Here is a 23,683-nt window from a genome sequence, read left to right as displayed (position 1 = left end):
ATATAATACTAGGACTTGTCTCAATATTTGATTTAGGGAAAACATTAGTCTGTTACATTCAATGTACTTTGTACTATACCGTCAGATAATTACATTACATTATCAAAAAGGGATGCAAAAATGTAGAACAATGAAACCTAAAATAGGAAAAAATAAGTGTAACAAGGTTGTGTGAACGGAACAGGTTTGATTCAGGATTTCTTGTTGCTGAAAATAATTGACATAATTCTGAATGGTCGTTTTTACTTTGTGCACAAATTTCCTTTGAGATCTGCAGGAAAATAACAGAAATGTCTACAACAAATCTGTATCAGAACTTTTCTTAAATTATACTTCTCTGTATACTCATCCGCTATGGAGGAACCTGCAGCATCACTATACCCCGAGAAGGTGCCTCTTCAGTGACGGTAATTTATCATCTGTAGATGAAGGGTTTTGTGTCAGATTCAAAGCTCTCGTAATTGCATTAATTCTCAGATTTGTTGCTGACATTTCTCTTCTCGCTCTGTTCATCTGGATCAGGTTCACAGAAATCAGTGCTCAGCTGTAAGTGATAATCCTTTTTATAAGTCTAGGAAGATTTTCAGTTGAAAAATATTTGTAACCGATCTGTGACTCGGATACATATTTTGTCTTCTATACAGAGATTTGTCCATTTCTTCATTTCTTGCATTTTGATTATCAGACATTTTTAATCTTTAAGTCTTTCCTTGAGTTTATTACACATTTGTTACTCACATTAGATATTTCTTTGATCTTGACATTCATCTTCATATTATTTTCTTCTAGTTGATCTGGGGAAAGTGATAATAATGTTAGGTAGCAGCTTACTTAGCTTCCATGCGCACCAGACACAGAAAAGCGAGGCATTATCTGTGGATATTTATGCATAAAATGAAGACAAGGTGCCAGGTGGAATAACTCCCTGAAGACCACTCCTGCTCAATGGAGGAATATAATATACAGAGTGGGCCATTTATATGGATACACCTAAAAAAAAAATGGGAATGGATAGTGATATCAACTTCCTGTTTGTGGCACTTTAGTATATTGGAGGGGGGGAACTTTTCAAGATGGGAGGTGACCATATTGGCCATTTTGAAGTCGGCCATTTTGGATCCAACTTTATTTTTTTCCAATGGGAAGAGGTTCATGTGACACATCAATCTTACTGAGATTTTCACAAGAAAAACAATGGTGTGCTTGGTTTTAACGTAACTTTATTCTTTCATGAGTTATTTACAAGTTTATGACCACTTATAAAATGCGTTCAAAGTGCTGTCCATTATGTTGGATTGTCAATACAACCCTCTTCTCCCTCTCTTGACACACTGATAGCAACACCGCAGAAGAAATGCTAGCACAGGCTTCCAGTATCCATTGATTCAGATGCTGCACATCTCATGTCTTCATAGCATAGACAATTGCTTTCAGATGACCCCAAAGATAAAAGTCTAAGGGGGTCAGATCGGGAGACCTTGGTGGCCATTCAACTGGCCCACGACAAAATTGCTACATGATGATGTGTTGCCCTCTTTATGCACTGAAGATGGCACGTTCCCTGAGTTTTTCCAACAAAATGGTGCACCACCACATTGTGGGTGTCAGGTCCGAGCATTCCTATATGAACAGCTTCCTGGAAAGTGGATTGGTCGTCGTGGGCAAGTTGAATGGCCACCAAGGTCTCCAGAGGTGCTAAGTACAATTCAATATATCTAGCAACAAGTGGCAATTTTTTTTAAGATATCAGTTTTATTACACACGGAAACAGCAGATCCATTAAAATAAGAGGTAATTAGTCACGATTGCGTATCTCTGCAGGCTTTGCGACAGTCGCACAACTGTTAGATAAAGATTCGCTATATATTAAACCAATAGAAAATTATGACTTCTTTTATATACCTCTGGTAATAACAGAAAAGTGCATTGTGATGTCCCAATCAAGGCGGCTTTCAGCGTGTATGATACAGACACCTTGGGTTTATTTTTGGAAAACATTGTGCAATGGTCAAATTTCTACTCTCAATCTCTGTATATTCTATTATTATTATTATTTGTTTATTGTGTTGTACTTCTTACGGTTTCTTTAATTGTATCTGGTAGCCTGATGTTGATTTTTGGTTGTGGACTTGAACATTTTGGAACATGAATGCACTAATATGCTACACACAATTCTTCAGGTTTCAGCCGTAGGATAAGTTCACACGTAGCAGAATTCCCGCGGAAGTTACAGAGAGAATTCCAGAATTCCATTCCACGGGAAAATCGCATTTTAAATTCCCGCGACTTTCCCGCGGAAAAACTAGCGATTTGCAAGCATAATTAGCTTATAGAATGCTAGCGTTTTCCAAGCGATCTTTAGAATCGCTTGGAGAACAGATTGACAGGTTGGTCACACTCGTCAAACACAGTGTTTGATGAGTGTGACCAACTTTTTACTACTGCTGCTGCCTATGCGGCATCAGTAGTAAAAGATAGGATGTAAAAAATAATAAAAAAATAAAAAATATTGTTATTCTCACCTTCCGGCATCCCGCGCAGCCTTCCAGCCTCTCTCCACACTCCCGACATCTTCCTGTCCCAGTAATCCTTTGCGCGAATGACCTCGAGACGTCACGCCTCCGCGACATCATCGCGAATGACCACGAGACGTCGGGCTCCCGCGAGACCGCGACGTCATCTCGGTCATTCTCGTTAAGGATTACTGGGACCGCAAGATGCTGGGAGTGTGGAGAGAGGCAGGAAGGCTGTGCGGGATGCCGGAAGGTGAGAATATTTTTTATTTTAATTCAATTTTTACAGGGATATAGTACCCACAGCCCGGAGGACAGTCTCCTCTCCTCCGGACCGTGGGTACCATCGACAAATGTTCTGCTTACTTTTCGCATGATGGGCACAGCCACACGCAGAAAGTAAGCAGAACAATGCATTCCTATGTGGGCGGAATCGCCGCGATTTTGCTAAATTAATGACCATGCTGCCAGCGACGCGTGCTTGCCAGCGGGAGACCAACCATCAAAAAATTTTCCAGGGTTTTCCAGAACGATCAGCGATACCCGGAGGGGGAGCCGGTCGCTGATACCTGTCACACACAGCGATATCGCTGGTGAGATCGCTGTTGCATCACAAAACTTGTGACTCAGCAGCGATCTCACTAGCGATCTCGCTGTGTGTGACGGGGGCTTAAGGCCTTTAACTGAGCTCAACACTCCACAGACCTCAACTCTCTCTGGGACATATCCTGTAATTACTCCATTGTTACTCAGCACCAAGTAAAAGATCCATTCTGCCTGGTTGGGTAGTGTCCAGAAGAAGTTCTTGGTCTTGTGCAGATTGGTCAATGGCTCACCTGTCTCTTTCCCTTGAGGAGGCTGCTTCCAAGTAAAATGAGGCTTGTACATGTTCCTGACATGGGTTTCAGGCCTAACAGACTGAGCACAATACAGGCCCTCACTTGTTACACTGGATACAGAATTTAATTCTAATGCTTTTGGTGTCTGGTAGAATCCAATTTCCTGACACTGATCATACAGCTCCCCCAACTCCTGTATTATATTCACCTTTAGCGGCTTCACCCGCTATAACAGTGGCTCCATTGGGATACTGTGGCCAATATGAACAGAGGAGTTCACAAAACTCAGGTTTCAGCACATGGTGGCCCTCTGAAAATGTGAATTGAAGGCCACCTAATGACATGGCATAGGACATGGTGGTGCTGGTGGCGGGCAAAGCCCAAAATTCAAATGGTCTTGTTTGAAATGGCATTGTAAAGAGATGGGGAATATGTGGTCCCATCTCTTGCTAACTATTTGGCATGAGAGAGGGACAGCCCAACTGTAGGAGTGAAAGCTCTCCCAAATATATGATACAGGGCCACCTGAGATCCCTTACCAAACTCAGGCTTCATGGCACCCGCTAGCACTCTGCTATTTGTCAGCAAGGGCTGCATAATGACATGGCAGTGGACATGGTGGTGGTGATGGGCAAAGCCCAAAATTCAAATGGGCTTGTTTTACATGGCATTGTAAAGGGATGGGGAATATGTATTACACTATCTTGCTAACTATTTGGCATGAGAGAGGGACCTCCCAAATGTAGGAGTGAGAGCCCTCAGAAATGTTAAAGGAAAAACTAAAGCCAAAATGCTCCGTGTGATCATATGCTAAAGGGAAGTTTTTTTTTAATTATTTTTATTTAGCGTTATATACATGTAGTTGTGAAGGAAAAATGTTTCTTAACATTTTTCCGTGAAAACTTGTTGCATCATTCCCAAGAATACTCATGGCTGTACTAGCTCACAAGGGTGCACCCACTCAATACTGAGCTAATGGTCTGAATACTTATGACTAGAGTTGAGCGAAACGGGTCGAAAAATTTCAAAAGTCGCCGACTTTTGGCAAAGTCGGGTTTCATGAAACGAAACCCGACCCTAGGATGAGGTCGGCCACGAGGTCGGCGACTTACGCGCCAAAGTCGCGTTTCAAAAGTTTGTTTTGCGCTCTTTTTCAGCCAATCAGGATCCACGGACACTGTGGGCAAAGTGATGACATAGGCACGGGTCACCACCATCTTTCAGAAGGGCATGCAAGTGATTGGCTTGCTTTGGTGGGCGTCACAGGGGGTATAAAAGGGTGTGCACGCCGACCGCCATGTTACTCATGCTGATCTCAGAAAAGAGAGAGCTGCTGCTACTGCTGATTTTGTAGGGAGAGCGTTAGGCTGGGAAGAAGACACCAAAAACTGCTTCTGCTGCTAGCGATTTTGCCTGTACAACACACCAGTCACTGTGCAGTGCAAGGGGAGGCTATATAGTGGTGTATCAGTGGTGTTGGTTGTTGGGCTGCCTTCTAAGGCTTCCTGACATTCCTGCATTGCTGTTTACCCACTGCTCCGCAAACTGCTTTTTTAAAAGCAATCCCAATTTTTTTTTTTTGTCCTGCTGAGAAGAAGAAAAAAAAACTGCTTCTGCTGCTAGCGATTTTGCCTGTACAACACACCAGTCACTGTGCAGTGCAAGGGGAGGCTATATAGTGGTGTATCAGTGGTGTTGGTTGTTGGGCTGCCTTCTAAGGCTTCCTGACATTCCTGCATTGCTGTTTACCCACTGCTCCGCAAACTGCTTTTTTAAAAGCAATCCCAATTTTTTTTTTTTGTCCTGCTGAGGTACTGAGCGTGCATTTTTTCACACCATACAGCGGTGTACGCTCCTCACACAGTACCGTGTAACGGCTGTTATCACAGCCACAGTGAAGCTATCAGTGTGTCATTCTGTGAGAATAAGTCGAGGACATGTTCCGTTCTTACAGACCTGCACTCTAGGGAGATTCCTATTCTGCCCAATTCTGCATACACCTTGTAGTTTGTGATACACTAGCCAATTTCTGCCTGTGACATAGCGCTCAGATATTCAGTGGGCCTCACACAATCCATAAGTGTCCAGTGTCCACAAGTGTGTGCAGAAATTAAAAATCTCCCTTATCCTCTAGTGACTTTGGTCACAGCTCTGCCATCGAGCCTGTGACAGAGCGCTCAGATATTCAGTGGGCCTCACACAATCCATAAGTGTCCAGTGTCCACAAGTGTGTGCAGAAATTCAAAATCTCCCTTATCCTCTAGTGACTTTGGTCACAGCTCTGCCATCGAGCCTGTGACAGAGCGCTCAGATATTCAGTGGGCCTCACACAATCCATAAGTGTCCAGTGTCCACAAGTGTGTGCACAAATTCAAAATCTCCCTTATCCTCTAGTGACTTTGGTCACAGCTCTGCCATCGAGCCTGTGACAGAGCGCTCAGATATTCAGTGGGCCTCACACAATCCATAAGTGTCCAGTGTCCACAAGTGTGTGCACAAATTCAAAATCTCCCTTATCCTCTAGTGACTTTGGTCACAGCTCTGCCATCGAGCCTGTGACAGAGCGCTCAGATATTCTGTGGACCTCACACAATCCATAAGTGTCCAGTGTCCACAAGTGTGTGCAGAAATTCAAAATCTCCCTTATCCTCTAGTGACTTTGGTCACAGCTCTGCCATCGAGCCTGTGACAGAGCGCTCAGATATTCAGTGGGCCTCACACAATCCATAAGTGTCCAGTGTCCACAAGTGTGTGCAGAAATTAAAAATCTCCCTTATCCTCTAGTGACTTTGGTCACAGCTCTGCCATCGAGCCTGTGACAGAGCGCTCAGATATTCAGTGGGCCTCACGCAATCCATAAGTGTCCAGTGTCCACAAGTGTGTGCACAAATTCAAAATCTCCCTTATCCTCTAGTGACTTTGGTCACAGCTCTGCCATCGAGCCTGTGACAGAGCGCTCAGATATTCAGTGGACCTCACACAATCCATAAGTGTCCAGTGTCCACAAGTGTGTGCAGAAATTCAAACTCTCCCTTATCCTCTAGTGACTTTGGTCACAGCTCTGCCATCGAGCCTGTGACAGAGCGCTCAGATATTCAGTGGGCCTCACACAATCCATAAGTGTCCAGTGTCCACAAGTGTGTGCAGAAATTAAAAATCTCCCTTATCCTCTAGTGACTTTGGTCACAGCTCTGCCATCGAGCCTGTGACAGAGCGCTCAGATATTCAGTGGGCCTCACACAATCCATAAGTGTCCAGTGTCCACAAGTGTGTGCAGAAATTCAAAATCTCCCTTATCCTCTAGTGACTTTGGTCACAGCTCTGCCATCGAGCCTGTGACAGAGCGCTCAGATATTCAGTGGGCCTCACACAATCCATAAGTGTCCAGTGTCCACAAGTGTGTGCACAAATTCAAAATCTCCCTTATCCTCTAGTGACTTTGGTCACAGCTCTGCCATTGAGCCTGTGACAGAGCGCTCAGATATTCAGTGGGCCTCACACAATCCATAAGTGTCCAGTGTCCACAAGTGTGTGCACAAATTCAAAATCTCCCTTATCCTCTAGTGACTTTGGTCACAGCTCTGCCATCAAGCCTGTGACAGAGCGCTCAGATATTCAGTGGGCCTCACACAATCCATAAGTGTCCAGTGTCCACAAGTGTGTGCAGAAATTAAAATTCTCCCTTATCCTCTAGTGACTTTGGTCACAGCTCTGCCATCGAGCCTGTGACAGAGCGCTCAGATATTCAGTGGGCCTCACACAATCCATAAGTGTCCAGTGTCCACAAGTGTGTGCACAAATTCAAAATCTCCCTTATCCTCTAGTGACTTTGGTCACAGCTCTGCCATCGAGCCTGTGACAGAGCGCTCAGATATTCAGTGGGCCTCACACAATCCATAAGTGTCCAGTGTCTACAAGTGTGTGCACAAATTCAAAATCTCCCTTATCCTCTAGTGACTTTGGTCACAGCTCTGCCATCGAGCCTGTGACAGAGCACTCAGATATTCAGTGGGCCTCACACAATCCATAAGTGTCCAGTGTCCACAAGTGTGTGCAGAAATTCAAAATCTCCCTTATCCTCTAGTGACTTTGGTCACAGCTCTGCCATCGAGCCTGTGACAGAGCGCTCAGATATTCAGTGGGCCTCACACAATCCATAAGTGTCCAGTGTCCACAAGTGTGTGCAGAAATTAAAAATCTCCCTTATCCTCTAGTGACTTTGGTCACAGCTCTGCCATCAAGCCTGTGACAGAGCGCTCAGATACTCAGTGGGCCTCGCACAATCCATAAGTGTCCAATGTCCACAAGTGTGTGCAGAAATTCAAAATCTCCCTTATCCTCTAGTGACTTTGGTCACAGCTCTGCCATCGAGTCTGTGACAGAGCGCTCAGATATTCAGTGGGCCTCACACAATCCATAAGTGTCCAGTGTCCACAAGTGTGTGCAGAAATTAAAAATCTCCCTTATCCTCTAGTGACTTTGGTCACAGCTCTGCCATCGAGCCTCTGACAGAGCGCTCAGATATTCAGTGGGCCTCACACAATCCAAAAGTGTCCACAAGTGTCTGCAGAAATTCAAAATTTCCCCTGTCCTATAGACACCTTGTACCTTGTTTTACATTACTATATAGTTTGTTGGATTTTGTCTACATTTCTACCAAAAATGAGGAAGTCTGGTGGAAGAGGCCGTGGAATTGGGCGGGGGTTGGCAGCTGGTAATGATGGTGTTGGTGGTGGATCTGATGGTAGTGGCAAGAGCAAAATAGGACCGAATGCAGGAGGTGTTGAGCCTGCGTCATCGTCTGGCTACATAAGGCCTCGAACGCTTAGTTTTCTAGGAGTTGGCAAACCGCTTTTAAAGCCAGAGCATCAGGAAAAAGTTTTGTCTTACATTGCTGACTCAGCCTCCAGCTCTATCGCCTCCTCTTCTTCAGTTGTAAAAAGTAAAAGCACTGAGTCGTCATTGGAGGCTCATATTCATGAACCACACCTTTCCTTGTGTCCTTCACCCCAACCAAGATTGAAGGATGAAGCAGGCCATACTACTGATTACTCCATGGAGCTGTTTTCACATACCATGCCTGGATTATCAAGTGAAATGGTGAATTACCCAGGCCAAGATGAATCTGACATGGAGTGCACTGATGCACAGCCGCTGATGGATGATTCTGCTGGTACATTCACTCAGAGCACTACATTGTCCTCGCAGTGTACAGAGCCAGATTCTGACCCTGATGAGACTCAGGTGCCCCTTCCCGCACACTATACCACCATACACGGTGACACAGAGGAAGGTGCACATGACATAGAAGAGGAGGTGATGGATGACCCAGTTGTTGACCCAGATTGGCATCCTTTGGGGGAAGAGGGTGCTGCTTCCAATAGCTCAGATGAGGAGCATCCACAGCAGACATCGACATCGCAACAGCTGTTATCTGGCAGGCCTGGAGCACTCCAAAGACAGGTTCCAAACATCAAAAGAGTTGCTGGACAGCTTGTCCAGAGGGTCAAAAGATCACAGCGTGCTAGGCCGCAAAATGTCTGCCAAAGTAGGAAGAGTGCAGTGTGGCACTTTTTTGAACAAAATCCTCATGATCAGGCCAAGGTTATCTGTAAGAAGTGCGCAAAGACCTTTAGCCGAGGGAAAAATCTGAAAAATTTGAATACCAGTTGCATGCTTAGACATTTTACCAGCATGCACTTGCAAGCGTGGACACAACACCAAACCTCAAGTGCCACATGTGCAACTGATCACAACGAAGGTAGTCAGCAACGCTACATTGTTTCCCCCACTGTAAGCCCACCGGTTAGCACAGCAGCAAATGTTGAGGTGTCGTTGCAACGCCACAGCAGTCAGGGAATCCCACTGTTATATCAACGAAAGACTGATTCTAGGCCATCAGAAAGAACACCAACTCCATCACCATCATCAACCCTCTCTCAGTCCGCCCTGTCCACCGCTACTTCCACCATATGCAGCTCTCAAGTCCAGCTCACCCTCCCAGACACTATGAGTAGGTCAAGAAAGTACTCAGTCTCTCATCCGCGTACACTGGGTTTGAACGCCCACATTGCCAAACTAATCTCGTTTGAGATGATGCCCTTTCGGTTGGTGGAAAGCACAGCTTTCCGCGAACTCATGGCCTATGCAGTACCACACTATGACCTACCCAGTCACCACTTCTTCTCTCGCAAAGCCATCCCAGCCCTCCACCATCATGTGAAAGACCGCATTGTCCATGCACTCAAGCAGTCAGTGAGCGGAAAGGTGCACCTCACAACTGATGCATGGTCCAGTCGGCATGGCCATGGCCGTTTCGTGTCCATCACTGCGCACTGGGTTAATGTGGTGGATGCAGGGTCCACAGGGGACAGCGGTGGTGGGACAGTGCTGCCTAACCCGCGGTATAGGAAACAGTTGTCTGTAGGCGTTCGACCCTCCTCCTCCTCCTCCTCCAGAAGCGAAAGCTCGTCCACAGAGCGCAGTCGTGCGAGCACTCCATCTGCAGCTGCCACTGTTGCACACGATGTGTCCCCCTATCGAGCAGCTAGTGGAAAGCGTCAGCAGGCTGTGTTGCAGATGATGTGTTTGGGCGACAGACACACCGCCGAGGTGCTGGCCGAGTTCTTGAAGCAACAAACTGAGTCATGGCTGGGCAGTGTACATCTTGAGGCAGGCAAGGTAGTTAGTGATAACGGCCGTAATTTTGTGGCAGCCATAGCCCTTTCAAAACTCAGCCACATACCTTGCTTGGCTCACACCTTGAACCTGGTGGTGCAGTGCTTCCTCAAAAATTATCCGGAGTTAACAGCCCTGCTCCAGAAGGTGCGAAGACTGTGCGCGCACATCCGCCGGTCGCCTGTACACTCCGTTCGTATGCAGAAGCTGCAGCGATTGCTCCACCTTCCCAACCACCGCCTCATTATCGACATTGCAACAAGGTGGAACTCCACCCTGCACATGGTGGAGCGGCTGTGCGAGCAGAGGCAGGCTATAATGCATTTGTGGGAGGATACACGGCCAGGCACTTTGAGAGCAGACATGGAGTTGACAGGTGTGCAGTGGTCGAAGCTGAAAGACCTCTGTAAAGTCCTTCAGTGTTTTGAGGAATGCACACGGCTGGTAAGCGCAGACGACGCCATCCTAAGCATGAGCATCCCACTTATGTGTCTGCTCATGCAAACTTTGACGCACCTTAAGGAGCAGGCTTATGCAGCCAATGTTGATAAGGAGGAAGAGGAGGAGGGAATCCTTGATGACATTCAGCCATTGTCTGCTCAGGGACCTCTCCTGGATGAGGTGGAGGAAGAAGAGGAGGAGGAGGATGATGGGGATGATTACTTAGGGGAGGAGGATGCATCTCGTGGGGCAAGTGAAAATGTTGGCATGGCAAGGTCTGGTACAGGGTTTGTGAGTGACTGGAGGGATGTGGATTTGCCAGAAAGTGCTCCTCCAACCAGCACTCGCAGTGCATCATTGACACCGGGAACATTGGCCCACATGTCAGATTATGCCTTGCAGATCCTAAAAAGGGACCTCCGCATTGCCAAAATGATGAACGATGACGACTACTTGTTGGCCAGCATCCTGGATCCACGCTATAAAGGCAAATTACAAAACATCATGCCACAGGAGAACCTTGACCTAATATTGGCTAATAAACAAGCAACTCTGGCAAATCGGTTGCTTGAGGCATTCCCAGCACACAGCAGCGGTGATGGTTCTCACACGAGCCGTACGGGCCGGGGGCAGCTTGGCAGAGGTGTTCGTGGTGCACACAGCAGAAGTGGCGTTGGAGACAGGGGTTTCATGACAATGTTGTGGACTGATTTTTCAAATACCACTCACACAACTGGTAATACTGCATCGATGGAATGTGACAGGAGACAGCAGTTGTCAACTATGGTTACAAACTACTTTTCCTGCCATATCGATGTTCTCCCACACAGGTCATTCCCCTTTGACTATTGGGCCGCTAAACTGGACACCTGGCCTGAATTGGCCCAATATGCCTTACAGGAGCTCGCTTGCCCAGCTGCAAGTGTGCTATTGGAAAGAGTCTTCAGTGCAGCTGGATCAATCCTGACAGAAAAAAGGACCCGTCTGTCAACCCAAAATTTGTATGTATAAAACTTTGGCGCCAATTTTTGAAATTTGTATGTATAAAACTGGGAACTACCTTGTCTGTTTGTACATATCATCCCCTGAGGAAGAAGTTTTCAACTTCGAAACGCGTTGGGAAATAAAAGTATACAAGTACGCAATCTGGAAAGGAGTCGTTTTGTCTAGCAGCGCACGTTTAATCCAAAAATTATTTCTTTGAAATCTGATGATCTATGGTCACGGCGTGGCCATTTGGATGTGCGGCAGCTTGACCTCTATTCCTTTATGCCTAAAACTCTCCTGCTATTGGTGAGAATAACAGCTTGAATCATATCTCTTTTACTTGGGTAAGACCCTATTGCGCTCTTTCTCTTTTAGTTTTAACAACCCAAAATGTGGATGATCTAACCTTCATTAAAATGAACCACGTATGGGTTTCCAAGGATTTTGTCCCACCTTCCCCTGATGACACATAGGGTGACAGAAAAATGGCTTGCTTTGGTCCACCTCTTCCTGGGACTTCACCTATTTCGCCTTTTGCATCAGCTGAATGTCCAACATCAAAATATGCCACTTTCTAAAACTCCCTAACTGTGCTGCCTCCCCCCCCCATGGCCGGGGTCACCACCTAGCGCACGACACCGTGCGAGTGCCGTTGCCCTGGACAGGTGGGTAGGCCGACTCTTGGGCGCGGGCACTGGCACAGGGTCCCTCATAGTGCAATCAAGTGTCTCTGACGGTGGTGGTGCACACCCGCCGTCAGACACACCGCTGTACTATGAGGGGCCCAGTGCCAGTACCGACGCCCACGAGTGGGCCCCCCTTGCTTGGGCAGGGCCCCAGCATTTGCAATCTTTACCTCTCCCTGCTCCTCCGCTGTGTAATCTGGGCCATCAAATCCATACTGTGCCTGACACCATCTGAGCCTGCCTCCTGATGTATAGATGTATTGTGTACATTATCCATACATGTTATCCGGGGATACGGTACCCTTTCTCACCTTTGTGCAATCACCTGCAAGCCATACTGGGCCTAACACCGTCTGAGCCTGCCTCCTGATGTATAGACATATATTTTGAATGTGTACGCTATCCTTACTTGTTATCCGGGGATACGGTACCCTTTCTCACCTTTGTGCAATCACCTGCAAGCCATACTGGGCCTAACACCGTCTGAGCCTGCCTCCTGATGTATAGACATATATTTTGAATGTGTACGCTATCCATACATGTTATCCGGGGATACGCTACCCTTTCTTACCTTTGTGCAATCACGTGTAATCCATACTGGGCCTGAGAACGGCTGGCGAGCTGTTAAGCAAGCTACAGCACCTATGGTTTGCACACGTAAGTTTTTCATTTTTTCAGGAATGACGGTTAGGCCTAATTCCGGAACTGCGGTTGACCTGCACTTACTGGGAAATCAGCGTTCGCGGGTAATAATTGTAATCACAGATCCCCATCACTAACGTTGTTCAGCGGGTTATCTTCACCTGTAAGCGACAAACGCTGGCCTTTTCAGTGTAGCGCACATGCAGCCACGGACATGTAAGGGCATGACACACCAGTTATTGGCCAATCTCATGTGCCAGAGCCTCACGTGTCCCTCTAGTAAGCCGGACTCGGACCGCGGGGCATGACGGAGTCTCGTTCGTTAACGGAATTAAGCTTGCAATCTGTGCATCTTTTCTGTAGCTTGCATGGTTGAGGTTTCCCAGGTGGAGTCGAATTAAACCGTAGGCTCCACTCCTGGTGGTGCCCTTCTGGACATTCCTTTAAGGTTCAGCTTTGCAACCATACTGCCCACGTAAAACAAACACTTTGCCTTCATGAACGCTGTTTGGAGGGTCATGACTCGTGGGAATAACGCCGCCCAATCAGTTAACCTGCTAGAGAGATCCTTCGTTGCTCCCAAGCATGACATCACACTCCCTAGGAGGAAGGTAATGCCACTGTGGCGACCGTACTCCTGGGGGCGACACAAGTGCACTGATGCCCAGCCACTGCTCGATGAATCTGCTGGTACATTGACCCAGACCACTACATTCCCCTCGCACGCTACACGGCCTGAATCTGACCCTGATGAAACTCAGGTTACCCTTCCCATATACAGTTCCATCTTACACGGTGACAAAGAGGAAGCTGCAGATGAAAGTGCAGGTTCGGCCCACCCGCCATCAGACACACCACCGTACTATCAGGGGCCCTGTGCCAGTGCCGTCGCCAACGAGTGGGCCCCCCCTGCTTGCTCAGGATCACAGCACTTGCAAGGTTGAAATACTGTGCAGTGAGATGGAAGATGGGGACGATGAGGAGTCCAGACTAGTACAGGGATTCCCTAGCGAGGAGACTTATTTGATTGTTTTCAATGTTGGGACAGCAATTTTTGGGGAGCACTATACTCTGGAGAATGATAGATGGGGCCCACCATACACTGGAACATTCCAAAGGTGGACATCAGACACTGGAGCAGCATTTACAGGGCCCATTATACACTAGAGCATTAGAAATGGGGCCCATTATGTTTGGAGCATTATTTGGGCCCATAACACAGTGGAGCTTCATCCATGGGGACCAACATATACTGTAGCATTATGTGGAGCTCATCATATACTGTTTCAAACATTATATGGGACCAATGATTCTGTATGGAGAAATAGATGGGCCTCATCATGAGATGTAAAAAGTGAAGTATTTTTCATTGTACTATACCGCTATTTCTCTGCCGTATCGGAGCATGATGAGTTGTGGTATGTGTTAAAGGGGCGCTCTTTCGCCTAGATCACATGAAAACCTGGAGCCAGCCCTCTCCCCCACAACTTTAGCCAAATAACCCCCATTTTTCAATGCGTAATTTGTATTATGAAGTTAATTAAGGTTGACAAGCTTAAGTAAGAAGAATTGATGCTTTTGGCATTCAAATGGGCACTGTAGGTGTGTTTCCTGTCCTCCTCTCACTGCCGACTTTTATTCCCCATTGACTTACATTGGGTTTCGTGTTTCGGGACGACCCCGACTTTTCCCTATAATCGGACGATCTTGCTCGACCAGACTTTTGGAAAAGTCGGGTTTCACGAAACGAAACTCGACCCTAAAAAACCAAAAGTCGCTCAACTCTACTTATGACCATGTGATAATTCAGTTCTTTTTTAATTTGCAAAAATTTCTACATTTCTGTTTTTTTTCAGTCAAGATGGGGTGCAGAGTGTACATTAATGAGAAAAAAATTAACTTTTTTTTATTTACCAAATGGCTGCAATGAAACAAAGAGTTAAAAATTTAGAAGGGTAAGAATACTTTCCATACCCACTAAGTCACAATACATATGGCATAGAACTAACACAGCATTTCAGAAAAGGAACATCATACCAACAATAAAATATGGTGGTAGTGTCATGGTCTGGAGCTGTTTTGGTGCTTCAGGATCTGGAAGACTTTCTATGATAAACAGAATCATGAATTTTGCTGTCTACCAAAAGAAACTGAAGGAGAATGTCCTGCCATCTGTTCATGACCTCAATCTGATGCCCACTTGGGTTTTGCAGCAGGACAATGATCCAAAACACACCATCAACTCCACCTCTGAATGGCTTAGGAAAAACAAAATTAGGATATTGGAGTGACCTATTCAAAGTCCTGACCTTACTCTGATTGTGATGCTATGGCATGACCTTAAACAGGTGGTTCATTCTTGGAAATCTTCCAATATGGTTGAGTTACAACAATTCTGCAAAGATGAGTGGGCCGAAATTCCTCCAGAGCATTGTAAAGTACTCATTGCCAGTTATCGCAAATGCTTGACTGCAGGTATTCTGCTAAACGTGGCTCAGCCAGTTCTTAGGTTCAGGGGACAATCACTTTTTCACACAGAGCCCTGTAGGTTTGGATTTTTTTCCTTAATAATCAAAATCTTCATTTAAAAACTGCATTCTGTGATCACTTGTGTCATCCTTCTCTAATGTTTACATTTGTTGGGTTATCTGAAACATTTAATATTACAAAGATGCAAAAGAATAGGAAATTAGGAAGGGGCAAACACTTGTTAACACAACTGTACTTCTTGAATGTGGTTTTGAGCACCTTGAGGGGTGCAGTTTTTAAGATGATGTCACTTTTGGGTATTTCCTGTCATATACACTCCTCAAAGTTAGTGATGAGCGAGTACCGTAATATTCGTAATCGCTATACTCGTAACGAGTACTTTGTAAAAAGTACAATGAAAGTCAATAGGAAATGCGAGTAATTTTCTGCTGGTCCTTACAAAGGGGTCTGGGGGCCTGAGGAAAAGGCTGAAATGGATGGGAAAGGGATGAAACAGAATGGGAAGAGCCTGGAGAATATGCCTGCCTGCATTTCTGACTCACATATGGTTGCTGGGAATACGTGTGTCGCAGTATTACGCCACTTTTATAGATACACAGGAACAACTACCAAACCGATCCTAAACTGCATTTAGAGTAGAGAAAAAAGGGGAATAACATAAAAATATATAATAGTATTATAACATTATTGAGGCCACTTTCCTGGTGTCTGTCTCTCATTTGATGTGTTTTGGCAGCATTTGGATCCGTTACAAGGTGCGGTGCATGCGTTTGTTTCTGCCTCTCATTGAGCTGAATGGCGCTCGGTTATGTTCAACGAATATTCGATGAATTAATTGGAGAATATTGCAAATTCGGCAAACGTAATCTGAACCGAACACTGAAATATTCGTTCATCTCTAGATATAACCACATAAAATGAAATTGGTCAGATTTGGAAAATGAGGCTCGGTCTTTAAAGTGACAGCAGGATTGAGCTCAGTAGCTACAGGCAGTGTCAGGTCGGCACCGTTATACTGATTAAATGATACCTGGTGTAGAAATCCATTTTGTGGCTGTTGTTTAATCTTTATTTGCAGTTTTTAGTTAATGATATGCTCGTGCTTTGGGGCATTATGTGGTGTTCTGCTTAGATATTCATCTTTATGGCATATGACAGGTCGCTGCCTCTATCAAGATGGTTCTAGCCCTGCCTGCGCGGTAGCATCATTTGGAACACGATAGATGCTACTGCACAGGTTCAACCACTGGCGCCATTTTGATAGAGAAAAAAAAAATTGCTTCCATAATTTTTCATTTTTTTCTCAAGAAATTTAAATTACAAAATCAAATGAAAATATGGATATTATAGATTATATCATGCTATACCATAGGTGTAAACTGCTCTGGTGAAATGAAAAATGCTTAGTGATTGGTTGCAAGGAAAACTGTTGCTCATAGCAACCAACCACAGCTCAGCTTCTTTTAAACAGCTCTGGTGAAATGAAAGATGCTTCGTGATTGGTTGGTGACACACACACATATGCACACATACATTTTTATATACAGAGATAATTAATAATTAATAAAGCATTGTGTGATGTATAATTGATCTGAACGCGGTGTTCTTCCAGAACTTGTGTCTTACAACCAAAGCCACTTTGTTCATTTGTGAATGATGTGGTAATTATCAACTTGTTATGGGGCTCATATTCCATGAAACGATTAACCCCTTAACCCCCAAGGATGCTTTGCTCGTTAATGACCGGGCCAATTTTTACAATTCTGACCACTCTCCCTTTATGAGGTAATAACTCTGGAACGCTTCCATGGATCTCGGTGATTCTGACACTGTTTTCTCGTGACATATTGTACTTCATGTTAATAGTGAAATTTCTTTGATATGACTTGGGTTTATTTGTGAAAAAAAAACGGAAATTAGACAAAAATTTTGAAAATTTCGCAATTTTCCAACTTTGAATTTTTATGCCCTTTAATCAAAGAGATATTGAACACAAAATACTTAATAATGAACATTTCCCACATATTTACTTTACATCAGCACACAATTTTGGAACCAAATTTTTTTTTTTGGTTAGGAAATTATAAGGGTTAAAAGTTGACCAGCGATTTCTCATTTTTACAACACCATTTTTTTTTAGGGACCACATCACATTTGAAGTCACTTTGAGGGATCTATATGATAGAAAATACCAAAAAGTGAAACCACATTCAAGAAGTTTATTAACCCTTTAGGTGCTTCACAGGAATTTTTGGAATGTTTAAAAAAAACGAACATTTAACTTTTTTTCACAAAAAAATTAATTCAGGTCCAATTTTTTTTATTATACCAAGGGTAACAGGATTTGACCCCAAAAGTTATTGTGCAATTAGTCCTGAGTACACTGATACACCATATGTGGGGGGACCACTGTTTCAGCACATGGCAGAGTACGGAAGGGAAGGAGCGCCGTTTGACTTTTTCAACGCAAAATTGGCTGGAAATAAGATCGGACGCCATGTCGCGTTTGGAGAGCCCCTGATGTAACAGTGGAAACCCCCCACAAGTGACCCCATTTTGGAAACTAGACCCCCCAACGAACTTATGTAGATGTGTGGTGAGAACTTTGAACCCCGAAGGGCTTCACAAAAATTCATAACGTACAGCCGTAAAATTAAAAAATCATATTTTTTCCATAAAAATAATCTTTTCACCCCCAATTTTTATTTTCCAAAGGGAAACAGGACCTCAAAGGTTATTGTGCAATTTGTCCTGAGTAAGCTGATACCATATATCATATGTGGGGGTAAACCACTGTTTGGGTGCATGGCAGAGCTCAAAAGGGAAGGAGTGCCATTTGACTTTCTCAGCACAAAATTGGCTGGAATTGAGATTGAATGGCATGTCGCATTTGGACAGCCACTGATGTGCCTGAACATTGGAAACCTTCCACAAGTGACCCTATTTTGGAAACTAGATCCCCCAAGGAACTTGACTAGATGAGTGGTGAGCAGTTTGAATCCCCAAGTGCTTCACAGAAGTGTATAATGCCCGGGCGTGAAAATAAAAAAATCATATTTTTTCCACAAACATGATATTTTAGTCGACATTTTTTTATCTTTCCAATTGTAACAGGAGAAATTGGACCCCAAAAGTTGTTGTCCAATTTGTCCTGAGTACGCTGATACCGCATATGTGGGAGAAAACTACTGTATGGGCACATGTTGGGGCTCAGAATCAAAGTAGTGACGTTTTAGAATGCAGACTTTGATGGAATGGTCTGCGGGCGTCATGTCGCATTTGTAGAGCCCCTGATGTGCCTAAACAGTGGAAACCCCCCACAAATGACCCCATTTTTGGAATCGAGACCCCCCAAGGAACTTATCTAGATGTGTGGTGAGCACTTTGAACCTCCAAGTGCTTCACAGAAGTTTATAACGCCATGGCGTGAAAATAAAAAAATCATATTTTTTTCCACAAACATGATCTTTTAGTCCCCAATTTTTTTTATTTTTCCAAGGGTAAGAGGACAAATTGGACCCCAAAAGTTGTTGTGCAATTTGTCCTGAGTAGGCTGATACCCCATATGTGGTGGTAAACCACTGTTTGGGCGCAAGGCAGAGCTCGCAAGGGAAGGAGCACCGTTTGACTTTTTCAATGCAAAATTGGCTGGAATTGAGATCGGACGCTATGTTGTATTTGGAGAGCCTCTGATGTGCCCAAACAGTGGAAACTCCACAATTCTAAATCCAACCCTAACCCCAACACACCCCTAACCCTAAATCCCAACCCTAACCATAACCCTAACCGCAAACCTAACCAACCTTATTCCTAGCCCTAACCCTAAACCTAACCCTAACCCTAATGGTAAAATGGAGGTAAATACATTTTTTTAATTTTATTATTTTTTCCTAACTAAGGGGGTGATAACGGGGGGGTTTGATTTACTATTTATGGCGGGTTTTTATGTTTTGCAGCTGTCACATGCTAAAAGATGCTTCTTATTGCAAAAAATAGTTTTTGCATCATCACATTTTGAGAGCTTTAATTTTGGCCCACATAGTCATGTGAGGTCTTATTTTTTGCTGGATGAGTTGGTGTTTCTATTGGTACCATTTTCAGGCACATGACACTTTTTGATCGCTTTTTATTCCTTTTTTTGGAGGCAGAATGAAAAAAACAGCATTTCATGAATTTCTTTTGTGGGGGGGGGGTGTTTACACCGTTCCGCGTGTGGTAAAATTGATACAGCAGTTTTATTCTTTGGCTCAGTACGATTACAGCGATACCTCATGTATATCAATTTTTTATGTTTTGGTGCTTTTATACAATAAAAATAATTTTATATAAAAAATAATTAGTTTTGCATCACATCATTTTGCGAGCTATTTTTCCCTGATGATGCTGTATCATGGCTCATTTTTTGTGGGACAAGATGTCGTTTTCATTGGTACCATGTTTATTTATATCTGTCTTTTTGATCATGTGTAATTGCACTTTTTGTTCGACGGTATGATGATAACGCATTGCTTTTTGCCTTGTTTTTTTTTTTAAGGGGTTCACTAAAGGGGTTAACTAGTGGGTTTTGTAGGACGTGTCGTTATGGACAGGGCAATACTAAATATGTGTACTTTTATTGTTTTTTTATTTACATAAAGAAATGCATTTATTGGAGAATATTTTTCTTCTTTATTTAGTAATTTTTGGAAAATTATTTTTACACTTTTTTTTACTTTATTACATTGTCCCAGGGTGGGACATCACTATACAGTGTTAGATCGTTGATCTGGCACTTTGCACTGCACTGTGTCAGATCAGCAATCTGACAGGCAGTGCAGGCGGCTTTTAAGCGCCTGCTCTCAACAGGCACTGAGAAGCCACCTCCCTGCTGGACCCGGAAGGATCCTGTGGCCATTTTGGATCTGGGTGTCTGCAGGGAGGAGTCCCTCGGAACAAAGCAAGCATATCCTGTTGTTCTGAGGGTCTCAGGGAAGCATGCAGGGAGCCCCCTCCCTGCACGATGCTTCACTATGCCAACGGAACACTGCGATCATGTTTGTTCGCAGTATGCTGGGGGTTAATGTGCCGGGAGCAGCCTGTGACCTCTCCTGGAACAAAGTGTCAGGTGTCAGCTGTGATAATCAGCTGACACCCGGCAGCGATCAGCCGGGCTCCCCCATGAGCACGGCTGATTGCGTATGACGTACTGTCCCGTCCATGGGCATTAAGGCACAGGGCACATGGACGGTATCGTGCATCAAATGTCAGGAATGGGTTAATTAAACCTGAAGACAAGTTACAAATTCAATAAAATAGTCTATTCATGTACTTTGTGAATTTATGACTGGCATAACTTCCTGCAAATGTTTTTGTTTATTGTCTTTTTTTGTGGATTATCTTCATAAAATGTTGCTTAAAAAATTTCCATATCACAAGGATAAATGTTTCCTGTACGGCTTTTCTAATGTCTCTGTTTCTCAGACTGTATATAATGGGGTTGATCAGTGGAGTAAACACAGTATATAGCAGGGATAGGATTTTGTTGATGGTGACTGATTGTTTTTTAGGTACAACATAAACACTGAATATAGTCCCGTAGAATATGGAGACCACCGTGAGGTGGGAGGTACAGGTGGAGAAGGCTTTCTGTCTACCGGTACTGGATGGAATCCTTACAACTGTTAAGACAATATAAGTATATGAAGCTATAATTATAGTGGTTGGGGCTAATATATTTGGAATGCCTACTATATAAATCTCCAAATGGACAATAAAAATGTCTGAACAGGCAAGTTCTTGAAGAGGAACAAGGTCACAGAATAAATTGTCAATGATATTTGGACCACAAAAGTTTAGTTGCGATGTTGTAAGGGTGTAGATCAAGTTAAAGGAAAATCCAAACAACCAACAGAAGACGGTCAATATCACACATACCCACTTGTCATGATAGAGGCGTAACGGAGAGGATTACAGATGGCTACATATCTATCGTAGGACATCACAGCGAGAAGAAAACCTTCAAATGCTTCTGAGGAACAGAGGAAATACAATTGGGTGATGCAATTGGTAAAAGCAATGGTCCCCCCATTATTCAGTAGAATGTATAGCATACTGGGAATAATGGTCATGGTCAATAAAATGTCACCGATGGAGAGTTGTGAGATGAAGAAGTACATTGGAGTGTGGAGGTTCTTGCTGGTGGACACCAGGGTGATGATCAGGAGGTTCCCACATAATATCAAACAATAAACCACAAAGAACAAACTGAAGAGGAAAAGTCTTAAACTTCTGCTGACTTGAAATCCTAAGAGGATGAATTCTGTAACCACCGTCCTGTTCTGCATGTAGACTGGGAAAGTGGAAGTTATAACCTGTTATATAAAACAAAAATAATGTTTTCCCTTCACCTTTCAATCTTCTGCTCCTATAATTTCTCTTTTCGTATAATTGTTATTCGCTTTCTGATCCTATAGACCCTGTGGTACTGATGTATCTATCAATATAACATGATAAGATGCAGACATTATGATCTTAAACCCAACATTGATATAATTACTACAACTTTATTAGAACTTCATGATTAGTCAAACACAATGGATGTCTGACTAATCTGGGAATGTTTACTAAAAAAGTAGGCTAAGAAGAGACTTAATAGCTGTCTACAAACATCTGAATGGCTGTCATAGTGTAGAGGGAGCACCATTACTCATATTTTCACAAGGAAAGACTAGAAGCAATGGGATGAAACTGAAAAGGAGAAGATACAGATTAGATATTAGAAAAAAAAATGTTGACAGTGAGGGTGATCAATGAGTGGAACAGGCTGCCACGATAGGTGGTGAGTTCTCCTTCAATGGAAGTCTTCAAACAGAGGCTGGACAGACATCTGTTTGAGATGGTTTAGTGAATCTTCAGATGTTGTATTAGTCAATGACTGATGAAGAGACCTGAGGAGTCTCGAAAGCTTGCAATTTGTTACCATCTTTTCAGTTAGCCATTACAAGGTATCAACCACTGAGGACTCTCAATTCTGAATATGCTTCTTATTATTATGACGTATAAGACACTTGGTAACAATGATTTCATCTTTCGGGGCATTGCTAGACCAATGTTTCTCACATCAGGAATGTCTTTGCTCTTCACAGTCATTTTCACATTATTTCTTCTCGTTGCTCTACAGGATGGATCGTAGTGAAGTCGGCTTAGAGCGGACATGAAATATAAGAATGGGGTTCATTATCTGTGGATATTTATGGATTACATGAAGACAAATTGCCAGGTAGAAGAAGTCCCGGGAGATGTTTCTTCTCTGATTAGTCTCCAGTGTTCCAGTCAATAGAAAAAAAGAATAATAAATCTGTAAGTCATCAGCATTAGTTAACAATCCCAAAACATATTTTTACATTCTTAAAATGCAGTGTATAACAAAGTTATCCATAAAGTTATGTAAAAAGTCATACATAGTGAAGAAATTAGCAATGTTGTACTAATTAACCCCTTTAAGACAAAACCTGTTTTCACCTTAATGACCAGGCCAATTTTTACAATTCTGACCACTGTCACTTTATGAGGTCATAACTCTGGAACGCTTCAATGGATCCCGGTGTTGCTGAGAATGTTTTCTTGTAACATATTGTACTTTATGATAGCAGAAATATTTCTTCGATATGACTTGCACTTATTTGTAAAAAAAAATGGGGATTTGTGAGCCAGTGTGCTATACACCTTGAGCTCCTGTCTGCACGTTTCCCCTCAGAGTGGACCAAGGTGGGATTCATAGTATGCCTTCTGTCAGACAGGGCGTTGGAGTGGACCACGCTGCTGTGGGAGTGTGACGATCATGTGGTCTAGAGTGCGCCACAGTTCCTGAGCACTCTGAAACAGGTCTTCTTGGGACGTTGAGTCACCCATGATACAGTGCTCCAGTTGCGCTGGCACGGACACAGGGCTCGTCCATGGTCAGCCATTTTGCCGTCCATTTCCGGACTTTAGTATCTGAGCTGAAGTGGCCGGACAAAGTCCTTATCCCTGTATTTTGGAGGGGACAGGCTGACCATGTGAAATATGCTTTGGCCACTAGGGAGATTCCCGCCACACTGGAGGAGCTAATAGCAATTTCCACTCACATCGACTTTTATTTTAACGAGCGAAGGTTGGAGCGAGCCCAATGCAGGCAGAGGTTTCGGCTTGCTCCCGCCTTTGCCAAACCTCTGGAATCTCTGGTCCAGGCATCAAAGCCACATAAGGCCATGGAGATGTCACGAGCAGGGTTTAAGTCCCGGACTGCTCGTGCACTCAAGGTCTGTCATGTCTGCCGGCAGTCAGGACATCTTGCCTCCAGATGTCCTCAGCAGTCGGGAGAACGTCCCCATTTAGTGACCGTAGGAGGTGGTTCAATAGACACAGCGGCGCTTTCCTCCAAACTGTC

At 44.0% G+C, this 23,683-nt stretch overlaps 1 pseudogene; it reads right to left on the bottom strand.

Moving 5' to 3' along the window:
• Positions 1-466: 466 nt before the first annotated feature.
• LOC141050115 (olfactory receptor 6F1-like) lies at positions 467-22,404 on the bottom strand (annotated as a pseudogene).
• Positions 22,405-23,683: the final 1,279 nt, after the last annotated feature.

This window comes from Dendrobates tinctorius, unplaced genomic scaffold (genome assembly GCF_039654945.1).
Source record: "Dendrobates tinctorius isolate UK_male_01 unplaced genomic scaffold, ASM3965494v1 ptg000151l, whole genome shotgun sequence".
NCBI lineage: Eukaryota > Metazoa > Chordata > Amphibia > Anura > Dendrobatidae > Dendrobates > Dendrobates tinctorius.
Note: the sequence above shows the minus strand (reverse complement) of the source record. Positions and strands in the feature narration are given on the sequence as shown.